Source organism: Leopardus geoffroyi, chromosome E2 (assembly GCF_018350155.1).
Source record: "Leopardus geoffroyi isolate Oge1 chromosome E2, O.geoffroyi_Oge1_pat1.0, whole genome shotgun sequence".
In the NCBI taxonomy this organism is placed as follows: Eukaryota; Metazoa; Chordata; class Mammalia; order Carnivora; family Felidae; genus Leopardus; species Leopardus geoffroyi.
This window is the reverse complement of record NC_059335.1, coordinates 29,613,658-29,627,759: the sequence shown is the minus strand read 5'-3', so window position 1 is coordinate 29,627,759 and position 14,102 is coordinate 29,613,658.

Here is a 14,102-nt window from a genome sequence, read left to right as displayed (position 1 = left end):
AACAATACGCTTCAAAGCAAGAAGGCGATGCTGTTCCCTACCCAGCAGCCAAACCTGCACAAAGCAACTTAAAACTGGATCAGGGGCTTCACACAGGAGCTTGGATCTCGGGAGGAAATGACCAGGCGGCAAAAAATGGGTGCCAGCCGTCCAACATCCCCGGACTGGGACCACCATTCCGATGGAAAATAAACCAGAGCGGAAGGGAGTAGAGAGGGCAGAGAAGAAACTTGCCATTTCTTGTCAGCGAACACAGTGAAAATGGGTTAAGTTAGCTCAAAAAAAAAAAAAAAAAAACACAAAAAAACAAACAAACAAAAAAAAAAAAACCAACCCTCAAGTCCCTTCTGCACTAATTGTCTTTCAGGGTTGAGAAGGAGATAGGATTTTGTGGCTCTCTGTTGGCTTCCACCATTAGCTGAAAAAGAGCCAGGGAATTTTTTTTAATAGAGGTTCTTCTGTAAAGAAAGCGGGGAAACAATAGCGAGCTGTCACAGCCAGCTGATATCTACCTTTGATCAGCCAAATGAATGTTGCAGGCATTTCTTATAGAAAGGAGATTGCTTATCGATCTATATCAAAATATGCATGCTAATCCCAGGCAGCAGAGAGTATTTTCAAGTGGAGTTAATAATCTGATTGCTGCCCTGTCTGGAGCAATTCTCTGAACTCGGAGCTCTAATCAGTCCAGGGTCCTGCAGTCAAATGTACTTTGCCGTTTAAATTTGGATTTGTGACATTGATTGAGGAGCCCTTGTAAAGGTGTTGACAAATCAAATTGTTTGCTCCAGTAGTGTTTTGCCAGAGATCAAGTCCAAAGTAATACGCAGTGAATTTGTTCATTACTAGTAGGGTGAAAGGGATGATAAAATTCACCTGTATCATTATCACAGACACAAGCCCAATAAAAGATATGTTCTGTCTGAAGAAAATGCAGTTTTGTGGGTACACCAGTGAGGTATACAAGGGGGTGGCCCTCATAGACTCGGAGGATATTAGATCGGTTTTAAGAAAGAGAGGCAAATAAATGTATTCCATGTCTGGGATCAGAGCACTTTAGTTAGTTGGAAAGCAAACAAAAAAGATGGGCAGATAGGCGTCCCGCATTCTTTGAAGAAGGCTTTAGCCACCCAGACCCATGCGGAATGGAGCCTTCATCTGCAAAAAGAGAAGGTGACAAAGGAGAAAAGCAATGAGGTCTTCAAAGTTGGCCCCAGTCCCAGTGAGGATTGATGGAGCCTCTTTACCTGTTCCCAGCAGGTACCTGGAGCCAGCATGAGTGAAAGTGGCTTCGATCACTCAGTAGGTCTTGATATCCGTATATCTGCTCTGCGGCTGCCTTGGCACAGGCCATAAGGATACATGGGGCACGGGGGGACCACCTTGGGTCGTGTAATCCCAGAAGCAGCCCCTGGGACCAGAATGTGAGTGCAAGACGTTCATCTTGGAGATGATCACAGCAAGCACTCGCAGAGGAGCAGGGAGTGAGCCAGGAAGGGAAGGAATTCCTGGCAAGGAAGCCAATACGGGGGGGGGGGGGGGGGGGGGTGGACAGTGATGAGCAGGTCACTGCTGTGGGGACCTGAGGCTCAGCCCTGCTGGGGACTCGGGAAGAGCAGGAAAGTGAGGAAGAGAGAGAGAAGCTGACCTTCCGGGAGGCAGAAAGGAACTGAGGGAGGAGAGGAGAGAAGTCCTCCTCGAGTAAACACTTTGACTTCAACAAGTACGTTGGGGCGGACATTGGAGTTTCTGAAATGTTACTGCTTTTGTTAATAGATGCTCATTGGGGCTGGGAACGAACCAGCCCACCGCCTGGGTCCGTGGGAACAGATTGATGTCGTTCATACTTCTCCTCTATGTTAGCTTGCCCCAATGAATAAAAGTACCATTAATAACAATATTATACGCTGACATTTATTGCATAAATGTCATGTGCCAGGCACTTTTTTATGCATTTAAATACACTATCTTCATGTTTTGTAATCTGCCAGTTGTAAGCATGAGTGAGTCTAACATGGACTTACTGGGGGTGCCTGGGTGGCTCAGACAGTTGAGTGTCCGTCTCCTTTTTTAAATTTTTAAAAAATGTTTACTTATTTTTGAGAGAAGGACAGACAGAGGGAGACAGAGTTCGAGAAGGGGAGGGGCAGAGGGAGAGGGAGACACAGAATCGGAAGCAGGCTCCAGGCTCTGTGCTAACAGCTCAGAACTCACAAACCACAAGATCATGAGCCGAAGTCGGTGAGCATCCAACTCTTGATGTCGGCTCAGGTCACAATCCCAGGGTCATGGGATGGAGCCTCGCACTGGGCTCTGCTCTGACCATGGAGCCTTATTAAGATTCTCTCTTTTCATCTGCCCCTCTAACCTGCTCATACTCCCTCTCTCTCTCTCTCTCAAAATAAAAAAAGAAAGTAAATTTACTGGGCCTACGGAATAGAAGAGGTCAAAACCATAAACTAGAATAGATTGTATTAGAGCGGAAAGTACCAATGTGTAATCCATTGCAAGGATTAATTTCATGTAATGAAAACCGCGCTTCACTTATGTCAGTTTTGTGTGAGTGCGTGCGTGTGCGCGTGCACACGTGCGCGCACGTTCGTTTGCAGCCTGAAATACGTTTCTCCCCGTGAGTCGAGGACAGTTAGAGAAAAGCTGACTTTTCTCATTGAAATCCAGTGGCAATTCTTTGAGGTTGGTGCCGCGTCCCCCCATTGTACAGGTGGGGAAACTGAGATTCCAAGACGTTAAATAACCTGCACAAGTTCACACAGCAAGGAAGTGACAAGGCCAAGGTTTGCTGTCCGCGATAGTAACCGTGGCAACGTCAAGTCTTGACAGCAAGGAAAACGTAAACTCTGTAACTCTCCCCGAGAGCCTGCGTTGGGAAACCTCCGAGCCCATCTGCTCCTCCAGAAGGCTTGCAACTGTTCTTTTTCATGTTTGTCAGAAGAGTTTGGTAACAAAACCCATTTAATATCAAACTGGAAGACAGCAGAGTGCTCCTTGGCGGTGTAGCATTGTTGATGTCACCTTAATTTATAACATGGCAAATGGTTAGGCAGATGGCATTTAATATATTCCCAGACATAAACATGAGGCTTAAGTTGTATATGGTATATGTTCCTGAGCGTCCATAAACTCTGTAGGGGGTAAGCCCGTCTCTCCTCCCTCCCTTTGTCCACGCCCCCTCCCCCTTCCACACATGAGAAGTGTTAACCATTCAGAGACCCAGGCGGGACGTACAAAATGTCCCAACTCATAAGAAGGGTGTCACAGTGACTTATATGATGGGCTTTCCAGATCATCCCAAATAGCGCGGGCCACTGATGTCAAAAGGCAAGGCCACCGTTAGTTATATAATAGAAGGACCCTGGTCTTCAAGTCTAGACCTGCATCTCACAAGTCAAGTAACTGTTTTTCATCAATAGGCTTTTTTTAGAACAGTTTTAGATTTACGGAAACCAAATGCACAGATAGTATAGGGTGTTCTCATATTACCTCCCCTCCCCCCCAAATACACACTCCCAGCTTCCCCTATGATTAGCACCTGACATTGGTGTAGTACATTTGTTACAGTGAACGGACCAAAGTCAATACATTATTATTAACCAAAGTCCATTGTTCGTTCAGATTTCCTTAGTTTTTTACCCACTGTTCTTTTTCTATTTCAGAATCCCATCCAGGGGGCCATATTACATTTAGCTGTCATGTCTCTTTAGACAACTCTTGGCTATGACAGTCTCTCGGACTTTTCTTGTTTTTCTTGACCTTGGCAGTTTTGAGGAATACCAGTCAGATATATTATAGGATGTCCCTCTTTTGGAGTTTGATGTTTTTCTCATGATTGGATTGGGGTCATGGGTTTGGGAGAAGAAAATCAACAGAGGTAAGGCGCCATTTTAATCACATCGTATCAAGGGTACACACTATCAAAATGGCTTATTGCTATTGATGTTGACCTTGATCACCTGGCCCGGGCAGTGTCTGTCAGGTTTCTCCATGAGAAAGTTACTCCTTCCCGGACCCCTGCACTGTCCTCTTTGGAACCAGGTCACAATGTGTAGCCTCCCCTTAAGGAAGGGAGTGTTACGCTCCCCTTCCTTGAGGAATAATTAAGTTAGTATTTCAATTTCAATTTCAATTATTAATTAAATAATTAATTTGGAATTCTTATGCATGGGAAATTTGGTTCTTCCCCTCCGTTTATTAATTTGTTCAATTATTTATTTATCTCAGTATGTGCTCATGGATATTTATTTTATACGCTGGGTGGTTATCCAATACTATTTCATTTTTAAAACAATTTTTGGGGGCAGATCATTTCAGCTTTGACCATTGAGCACTTTCAGTTGGCTTCTATGCCCCCTTGACACTTGCCCATCAATGTGCCTCCCTAGAATCAGCCAGTGCTTTAAGAAGCCCTGCTTACTTGGGGCGCCTGGGTGGCTCAGTCGGTTAGGCATCCAACTTCAACGCAGGTCATGATGTCATGGTCCGTGAGTTCGATCCCATGGTTTGGGAGTTCGAGGCCCACGTCAGACTCTGTGCTGACAGCTCAGAGCCTGGAGCCTGCTTCAGATTCTGCGTCTTCCTCTCTTTCTGCCCCTCCCCTGCTCATACTCTGTCTCTCTCGCTCTCAAAAATAAACATTTTTTAAAAAAAGAATTCTACATGTGTTTTTGATACCAGTTCTTTATCAGATATGTGTTTTATAAAGATTTGCTCCCAACTTGTGGTTTATCTTTTCATTTTTTTAATAGACTCTTTTCCAGAGCAGAAGTTTTTAACTTGAATAATGACAAGCTCGATCAATATTTCTTTTAGGGATTGTATTTTCTTTACTTTTATTTATTTTGATAGAGAGAGAAAGGGAGACAGCAAGCATGGGAGAGGGGCAGAGAGAAAGGGAGAGAGAGAATCCCTCGACATGGAGCCTGACAAGGGACTCGCACCCACGATCCATGAGATCATGATCTGAGCTGAAACCAAGACTTGGACACCTAACCAACTAAGCCACTCAGACACCCCAGAGATTGTACTTCCGGTGCTATATCTAAAAACTTCCTGCTGGGGCGCCTGGGTGGCTCAGTCGGTTGGGCGTCCGACTTCAGCTCAGGTCACGATCTCGCGGTCCGTGAGTTCGAGCCCCGCGTCGGGCTCTGGGCTGATGGCTCGGAGCCTGGAGCCTGTTTCCGATTCTGTGTCTCCCTCTCTCTCTGCCCCTCCCCCGTTCATGCTCTGTCTCTCTCTGTCCCAAAAATAAATAAACGTTAAAAAAAAAATTAAAAAAAATAAAATAAAAACTTGCTAAAGCTAAGACCACCTAGATTTTCTTCTATGCTATCTTCCAGAAGTTGTACTTTCAGAATTTTCATATAGATCTGTGGTCCATTTTGGGGTTAAGTTTTGTGAAAGGTGTAAAGTCTGTATTTAAATTATTATTATTATTTTTTTTGCATATGGAAAATGGTTCCAAGCACCATTTGTTGAAAAGATTATTCCGTTTTTTCTCCATTTAATCGCCTTTGCTTTTTTATAAAAGATCTGTTGACTATATGTATGTGGGTCTATTTCTGGGCTCTCTATTCTGTTCCATTGATCTAAGTGTCTTTTCTTTTTCCAGTCTCATGCTGTCTGGATTACTGGAGGTTTATAGGAAGCCTTAAAGTGAGGTAGTGTCGGTCTAACATTGTTTTGCATTTTCAATATTGTGGTGGCTATTTTTTTTTTTTTTTTTAATGTTTATTTATTTTTGAGAGAGGCAGAGACAGAGTGTGAACAGGGGAGGGGCAGAGAGAGGGAGACACAGAATCCGAACAGGCTCCAGGCTCTGAGCTATCAGCCCAGAGCCTGACGCGGGGCTCAAACTCACAAACCATGAGATCGTGACCTGAGCCGTAGTCGGACGCCCCTGTGGTGGCTATTTTGAGTCGTCGGTTTTTTCGTATAAACTTCAGAATCAGTTTGCCTATGTCCACAAAACAGTGTGCTGGAATTTTGATTGGGATTGTGTCAAATAGCTCGAGTTGGGAAGAACTGACACCTTAACAAAACTGAGTTTTCTAACAGGTAATGTTTTTAATCAGCTTTACATGGGCGTAACTGACATATAATAAGCTGCGCATATACCACGAGTACAATTTGGCAAACTTTGATGTATGTATGCATTCCTAAATCCATCACCATGATCAATGAGCAAATTTGTCATCACCCCCAAGTTTCCTCATGTCTGTCTATAATCCTTTCCTTCTGACCTCCTGTCCCCAGACAAAGATATTGTTTCTGTTGCTATAGACGAGTTTGCATTTCCTATGGTTTGATGTAACTGGAGCCATACAGCATGTATTCTCTTTAGTCTTATTTATTTTTTTAATTCAGCGTCATTAGTATGAGATTCAGAAATCCTATAGCATGTATCCATAGTTTATTCTTTTCTACTGCTGAACAGTATTCAATTGTGCACATATGCCACAATTTGTTTACCCATTCATCTACTTTTAAAGTTTTTAATGTTTATTTATTTTTGATAGAGAGAGAGAGAGAGAGAGAGAGAGAGAGAGATACAGAGTGCCAGAGGAAGAGGGGAAGAGAAGGAGGGAGACAGAGAATCCGACGAAGGCTCCAGATTGTGAGCTGTCAGCACAGAGCCCAACGTGTGGCTCGAGCCCATGAACTGTGAGATCATGACCTGAGCCAAAGCTGGACGCTCAACTGACCGAGCCACCTCGGCACCCGTACTCATTCATGTAATGATGGACATTGGGTGGCTTGCAGCTTTCAGCTCTTACAAATAAAGCTGCTATGAACATTTGTGGACAAGTCTTGATATGGACATAGGCTTTCATTTTTCTCAGGTAAATATCTGGGGGTTGAAGGACTGGACCATCTGATAAACAGAAGTTGACCTTTTTCAGAAACTGCTCCTTAGTGCTCACGAACGCGTTCATTTCTTATAACCCGATTCCGAGGAACATCGTGAGATGTTAAAAATCAGCATCTTCAAGCTGTTCTGCAACTAGAAGAAGGAAGTGGCGGGATACCAGTTGGAAACGCTGGTCTGAGAAGTTGAGAAAGTTCAGGCCCAAGTCAGACGTGCCTTCCACGCAAGTCTTTTCTGCTCTTGGCTGGGAAGGTCTGGTATTAGGTTCTGAAACGGAAAGGTTTGCTGTCTCTCACGTGGTTCAGCCCCCTGCCTTCATGCCACAGATTCATCATTTTGTTAAGTCTCTAGGGTTGTCAGATTTGCTCTATTCTAAGTTCAATGCCATACCATTGAAAGTGTTGCTCCAAACAGTGCTTTTGTGAAACTCGGCAAATCTTTCTCTGTCTTTCTAAAGATGTTGGGACTTCTGTGAGTTATGTTCTCTTTGAGGAGAAAAAAGATGCCTTCGCTCTTCTTGCGTACGGCTCCTTCTGTTGAGTTCTGGGTGTCTTAGCCCCTCTTTCTTGAGCCATTGCTTTTTTTTTTCTCCCCCCCCCCTTTCCCCTCTGTCTTTTGGACTGAAGGTTTTTATTCAGCGCTTCTCCTTACCCCTGTGAATCTCATTCACAATAGTTCCCTGATGACGGGTACACATTTTGAGGTCAGTGACATTTCTGTTTCTTTTTTGGTTAAAATGATTTTTATTTATTTATTTTTTAATCTAGAGAATGTTTCAGTTTCTTTCCAATAAGAGGAATATTTTTTTAAAGTTTAGTTATTTATTTCTGAGAGAGACAGAGACAGCACAGTTAGGGGGGAGGGCAGAGAGAGAGAGGGAGAATCCCAAGCAGGCTCCGTGCTGTCAGCACAGAGCCCAACGTGGGGCTTCAACCCACGAAACTGAGAGATTATCACCTGAGCAGAAACCAAGAGTCAGATACTTAACCAACTCGGCCACCCAGGATGGGAAATTCTGGAAATGGGGTCCCCTGTGCCAGCATCAGTACTCAAGTACTTATGAAGTCAGCACAGGTAGAGACAGGCTCTGGAGCGAGTGCCGTGTGTGATGGGAGTCCTCCCTTCCTCCTTTTAGTCCTGCCTCCCCCTTCTCTCCCTCTCTTTCTTTCTGAAGCAACACCATTTATTTCTTTTAATCCCCTTTCTGGGGCCGAGTATGGGGCTTTGGAGAACTTTGGGGTAGGAATTGGAAAACTCTACCTAAATGGCCAGACAATAGATATTTTCATCTTTGTCAGTCATTAGGGAGGTACGTGTATAGCCATTTAAAATACAACTATTTCAAATTGTGAAAAAACAAAAAAACATTCTTAGCTCTTGGACCAGAAACCAACAGGCCGCTGGCTGGATCTGGCTCCTATAGTTTGCTGACCCTTGTTCTAGCAAATTGGATAAGATCTCTCGATTCTCAAGGAGTCGGAGGAGTTCTCCACAAACATAGGACAGCAAAGAACAGTCTGGAAAATTGATATCCAAATACAGACTGAGCTCACATCAAATCCACCTCTGTCAAATGCCACCTGCCCAAATCTATCTAAAATAAGTTTCTCTGCAGGTGAAGAAGCTATGAATTACTTCCCCACCAATGTGGGCCTGATATGCACGATGGGAAGGTGGTGGCTCACTAACCAGTCCTCAAATTTCCTCCTAGTTCAGAAAACTCTCCAGCCTCACCTTTCTCCAGTGTGATCGATCCTTGCATTCTGGTGAACCAGTTCAGGTGCGGCCTTTCTTCATCCTCTTCATCCCAATGGCCACATCTTAACCATGAGCCCTCTGTGTCGAGAGGGCACTTCCCACCCCCACATTCCCCTACCCACTCCCACTTGTGCCAAAGTCAACCCAGTGCCTTCTGAATGGAGGGATTGCCAGAGTATAACCCAGAGACCATGACGAGCAAGAAAGTTGATTTCAGATAACATATTATGGTAGGCAGACATCAAAGACATCTCATGATTCCCACCTCCTGGTATCCACACCCTTGGATACCCCCCTCCTCCGCAAGTGTGGCCTAGACCTAATGACTTGCTTCCAAGGTGATGGGTTAGCGCTTTCAAGATGTGGTTGGTTTCAAAAGACTGTAGAGTCGGTCTTGTTGGCCCTCCCTCTCTTACTCTCTGGCTTGCTCAATTTAATGAAGTCAGCTACCAAGTTGTGGGTTGCCCTACGGAGAGGTCCGTGTGGCAAGGAACTGAGGGTGGCTTCTGGCCATCAGCCAGCAAGGAACTGAGATCCCCAGTCTGACCACCTGTGAGGGCCTGAATCCTGCCAACAACCATTGAGCGAACTTGGAAGTGGATCCTTCCCCAGTCCAGCCCTGAGACGACAGCGGCCTAACCAACATATTGATTGTGGTCCCCTGGGAAACCTCAAGCCAAAGAACCCCCCTAAGCTGTGCCTGAACTCCAGATGCACAGAAATTGCAAGATGATGAGAGTTGTTCCAAATCACTAAGCTCTGAGGTATTTTGTTACGCAGCAATACGTGACTCATACATAGGTGGACTAAGATTTTCATCCCAGCAATCCCATATTTATTATAATGTATGGGGGTGGGGGCTTGAGTTAAATAAGCATTTAATTTTCTTTTTAAATGCACTTAAGTAAAAAAGAATGAGTACAGGTGACAATTAGATGTGGCAACATGTCAAAAATGACAAAAGTTACTGACGTTTAGGAAGTGCTGCTTTAGCCAATGGCCTTAAATTTATCAGTACCAATAATGAGTCGACACTTAAGACCCTCACACCCTGCTCTCCTCTCCATCATAGATGCTTTGTGCTGGCGAAGCAAGATGAAATTTAGGACAGGTTAGGACCTAAGTGGGATAAAAATAGAATACATATAATGTCTGGGTTCGTGGATTTAATATCTTAAGAGGAGCATCAGAGTTCACTTTCATGAAACAATTTATACATACGTTGTGTTCTGTACATGAGACTAGAGAGAGAGGCACCTGGGTGGCTCAGTTGGTTGAGCATCTGACTCTTGATTTCAGCTCAGCAATGATCTCATAGTTTGTGGAATCCAGCCCCGTACTGGGCTCTGTGCTGAAAGCATGGAGCCTACCCGGGATTCTGTCTCCCTCTCTCTCGCTCTCTTTCTCTCTGCCCCTCCCCCACTTGCATTCTGTCTCTCTCAAAATTAAAAACAAAAACAAAAAAAACAAAAAAACAACAACTCTTCTTGAGTTGGGGAGGAGCAGAGGGAGAGGGAGAGGGAGAATCTCAAGCAGGCTCCGTGCTGGTCAAGAGCCTGATGTAGGGCTCGAACCCACAAACTGAGATCACGACCTGAGCCAAAATCAAGAGTTGGGTGCTTAACTGACTGAGCCACACCCCCCCCAAAATAAACTTTTAAAAAAAGAATAGAGAGACCGTGCAAATGAAGTGGGACTCAGATAAATGTTCACCGTTCTGGGATGACCTGGGCCATGAAGAGGAGTTAATAGGATTGGAAAAGTCTAGAGAGACTTTGAGGGAGAATCCTTTCAGCCCCGGAGAGTGGGTCAACTTCATACTCATCAGCGTCTGCTATAAATAAGGTGCTGTGCTAGGCATACCTCGCATTTGCGGGTGATTGTAGAGGAAAAAAAAACCATCCTGCTTTGTCTGGGACTGAGAAGGTTTGGGGGATGTGGGTTTTCTGGCGTAAACCTCCAGAAAGCCCCAGAAAACCAGGGTGGTTGGTGGCCCTGTGCAGTGGTCTCTTTCTTCTGGAGCTTTGAGGCAAGAAGGCCACGGGCAAGAATTGTAAGAGCTGTTGTATTAGGCTAAACAATGGCCCCCAAGGATGTTCACTTAATCTCCAGAACCTTCCTTACATGGCAGGAGTGACTTTGCAGTAGGACTTAGTTATTAAGAGTCTGGAAGTGGTGGGGGTTGGGGAGAGGTGACTCTGGATTCTCCAGGTAGACTCAATCTAATCACCAGGGTCCTCCTCAGAGGAATGCAGAGGAATCAGAGTGAGAGGAAAAGGGAACTTGACAAGGAAACAGAAGACAGAAGGATGCATGTTATAGACGAAGGAAGGGGCCCCAAGCCAGGGAATGTTGGGCACCACTAGAAGCCGAAAAGGGCCAGGAAACAGATTCTCCCCTGGAGCCTCCAGAAACAACCAGCCCCTGCCAACACCTTGACTTTAATCCAATGAAACTGCTTCCAGACTTCTGACCTCCCACACTGTGAGAAAGTAAATGTGTGTTAAGCCACTAAGTTTGTGGTGACGTGTTACAGCGAAAATGGAAAACCAATATGGGCATGCATCAGGAAAAGGGCAAGGTGCCATGGGCTCCCTGTAACGACAGCTCCCCCGAGTGGCTTTATTTTATGTCAACTCCACGGGCCATGGGGTGGCCAGATCGATCCATTTCTGGGTTTGTCTGTGAGTGTGTTTCCTGCTGAAATTGGCTTTCGGATGGGTGGATTCAGTGAAACAGAGGGCCCTCTGCCTGTGAGCGGGCCTCCTCTGATCTGTTTCGGGCCTGAAAAAGAGCAAAACACCGAGGGAGACGATCCCTTCCCTTTCTGCCTGCCTGACTGAGCTGGGGCCTTGTGGACTGGGACTACCATTGGTTCTCAGGCCCCCAGACTCGGACTGAGTCACAACCCCCATCTCTTCTGGGTCTCCAGCTTACGGACAGATGGTCGGACTGCAGACTGCTCGGCCTCCATTATCGTGTGCAATTCCTCGCAGTAAGCCATTTAATAAATCAATACGTCTCTGTCTTTCTCTCTAAGCATTATATTATTTTACATTATTATATAATATACCATAGGCATCATTTACATAATATACGAACATATATATTTATATATTGTGCTCGTGTATATAACTATATATACATAGCTTCTCTGAAGAATCCTGACTAATGCACCCCGCCCGGCCTAGAACACGTCCGAAAGAAAAGCAGAGCGGTTAAATACTTATTTCCAGTGTGGGAAAAACTCACACGTATAAAAAGAATCCATTTTAGTGTGTGGGGAAAATTAAGATAATTTTCATCTCCCTTCATTCTCTTCACATTTCTATTTTTGGGCATTTATATAAAGTAGATAATACAGGCCTCCGTGTACATAATTTGTAAACAAAGAAACAGACAGCGATGGGCGTGCGTGTTCATGCGTTTTCTTCACCGTGGACGTGTGGTGGAAAGTTTGATGGTGACTGATCTCAAGAGGTAGCCTTGGGTTAGCTCAGAGCCACCCCACTTCCTGCCTGTTGGATTTGGGGGAGGTTGCAGAACCGCTCCCACCCTCCCCATGCCCATCCGTGAAATGGGATGCCGATCGTGATGCCGATGAGCTCGCAAAGTTGGGGGAGCGTTAAAATCGATACTCCCCGGGGAAGAGCTGAGCCTGGGACAAGGTAAGGAAGACGCGCCCTCTCAGGGTTGCAAAAGCGCAGGCTGGGCCCCTGACACCCCGTGCCCGAGGGCCTCTCTCGCCTCACCGTGCCCCATGTGGAGTCCCTGGCATGTAGCTGGCACGCAGAAGAGGCTCTGTCACCAGTGGCTGCTGGCATTGACGTCCGCCCTGTCAGCCCGGGCCCACACTGGGAACCCCCAACCATGACCCCGTCCCAGCAAGCGGCCCATGGCGAGAGTCCCACACCCCTGATCCCTGGGACTGAGAGGAGCTTGGTTGGTCTTTCTGGAGTAAAGGCTCAACTTCCGCCAAGCCCCGCTCCGGAGGCCGGCTCTCCCCACATCAGGCACACTCTTAAACATCTGTCTGTAGTGTGATTTATTCTCTTTTAAAATGAGGTTTTCAAACAACTCACTATCTTAATTTTAGCAGTTCAGCTCCTTTGTATGCTAACAATACCAAACATGCAAATGAGCTACCACTTTGCTTTCTAGCAAAAATGTTTCTGTGCAAACACTTGATTTTATAACGCACTTTGCAGCTTTCTCCTATAATTAGTTGTTAAATCTATATTTGACTTTGTCTAAATGGTTGCATTGCAAGGCTGTTTTTCTTGCCTCTCCCTTTGGCTAGTTCATCTTACCCCTGCCCATGTCTCTCCTCGAATGAGGGGATGGTTTCCTGGCTAACTTTTAGACTGAAGGCAAAACCCAGAAAACACGCGGGGAGTCAGGGTGCAGGTCACCCGGAGGCCCCGGACGGCTGCAGGTTGGGTCAGGTTCACACCATGTGTATCTCGTCCTTTTTGGACCAGCCGGTTAACCACGGTGTGTTCTTCTCATGGTAAGAGCAGAAGTACAAGAGGGCAGGGCTAACCACGCAGGTCAGATCCAGCCTCTGCCGGCATCGTGTTTTCTAGCATCTGAAACCAAAGGATGCCGAGTGTATTTCCTCCTACGATGAGCTCAAAATAAGTCACACGCCCAGTTCAATAGCAGTAGGTAGGGAAGTGTATTCCTCCGACGGCAACGAGGGTGGGGAAGAGAACGGACATTGTTGGACAATAATCTGGTCTTCCGTGGGCACCGAAAGAACCCCGCAGGAGAATCTGAGAGCTAGCAGGGTTGTTCATTCACGCGGTAAAGTTTCACGGAGGGCCTGCTTTACACTGGTCACTGCAGATGTGCTAGAGTTTATGGGAGTTTAAACAGAAGACGCCGGGAACCCACCTTACGGTCTAGACAAAAGAGGTCACGGAGGCCAACCCCAAGCCCTCTGGTGTCCTCCGATTGTATATTCAATTTTGGAGTCCTCATCAAGGGAAAGAAGGCAAAGGCACGGACACAACTCGGGCCTGAAAGCAATGTTTAGTTAGAATAAGACATCATGCCAAAGATACTAATCTTTAAAAAGCTAACAGATTTGGGGGCACCCGGGTGGCTCAGTCCGTTGAGCGTCTGACTCCTGGTTTCAGCTCAGGTCATGATCTCATGGTTTGTGAGTTCGAGCTCCCACATCAGACTCCATGCTGACAGTGCAGAGCCTGCTTGGGATTCTCTCTCTCTCCTTTTCTCTGCCTCTCTCTCTCTCTCTCTTTTTTTTTTCTCTCTCTCTCTCTGACAATAAATAAGCTTTTAAAACAGCTGACAAATTTTTTTTTTCAACGTTTACTTATTTTTGGGACAGAGAGAGACAGAGCATGAATGGGGGAGGGGCAGAGAGAGAGGGAGACACAGAATCGGAAACAGGCTCCAGGCTCTGAGCCATCAGCCCAGAGCCTGACGCGGGGCTCGA